Source organism: Miscanthus floridulus, chromosome 3 (assembly GCF_019320115.1).
Source record: "Miscanthus floridulus cultivar M001 chromosome 3, ASM1932011v1, whole genome shotgun sequence".
NCBI lineage: Eukaryota > Viridiplantae > Streptophyta > Magnoliopsida > Poales > Poaceae > Miscanthus > Miscanthus floridulus.
Genome location: NC_089582.1, coordinates 50,547,886 through 50,548,790, shown reverse-complemented (window position 1 = coordinate 50,548,790; position 905 = coordinate 50,547,886). Strand labels below are relative to the sequence as shown.

General features: G+C 43.0%; 1 non-coding gene across 1 annotated transcript; it reads right to left on the bottom strand.

Annotated features, from left to right (window-relative positions):
• Nucleotides 1-229: 229 nt before the first annotated feature.
• LOC136547648 (small nucleolar RNA R71) lies at nucleotides 230-338 on the bottom strand. Its single transcript, XR_010781612.1, has one exon. It is a non-coding gene; the product is annotated as a small nucleolar RNA R71 (small nucleolar RNA).
• Between the last annotated feature and the right edge of the window lie 567 nt (nucleotides 339-905).

Here is a 905-nt window from a genome sequence, read left to right as displayed (position 1 = left end):
TGTGGAAAGGCACATGAAGATACGAGTGCACATCTCCAACACTTCCTAGAGATCTGCAGCACCTTCACTATCAAAGGAGTAACCTAGGATGCCATACTACTATGCCTCTTCCCATTCTCACTCTTGGGAAAGTCAAAGCAATGGTTCTACGCCAATAAAGATAGAAACACTACATGGGATAACTGCACCACTGCCTTTCTAGCAAAGTTCTTTCCCATATGCAAAACCAATGCTCTGTGTGGGAGAATCTCAAGCTTTCAGCAACAACATGGTGAATCTGTCCCTGAGGCATGGGAACACTTTCAAGATTATATTGCGGAATGTCCTCATCATGGGATGGAGAATTGGCTACTCATGTAGACTTTCTATCATAGGCTGACCAACAGTACCCGTGAGACTATGGATGCTGCTGCTGAAGGTGCATTCTTGTCACTTACACTTGCAGCTACGACCACTCTTGTGGAGAGAGATGGCCTCCAACCAAGGCTGGAATGAAGAACGTGCTCAAACCCACAAAAGAGGTGGAGGTATACATCAACTCAAGGAACTAGACATGTCTGCCAAGATGGACCTGCTGATGAAGAAGCTTGAAGATCATGCCAATGAGAAGCAAGAAGTCATGCACATTCATGATTCTCGCATGACATGTGAAGTATGTGGCAACACTGGGCATTCATGGAATAACTATCCTGAGACCCATGAGGATGTGAATTTTGTCAACAACTACTACTTTCATCCTCAGCAGAATCAAGGATGGAACCAACAACAAAGGGCAAACTACCGAGGTAATTATCAAGGTAACTATCAAGGTAATAATTTTAATAATTTTAATCAACCACCTTTGAGAGAATTGATTGTTGGTCAATCCAAAATTATGGAGGGATTATCTAGAAAGGTAGCTTCCA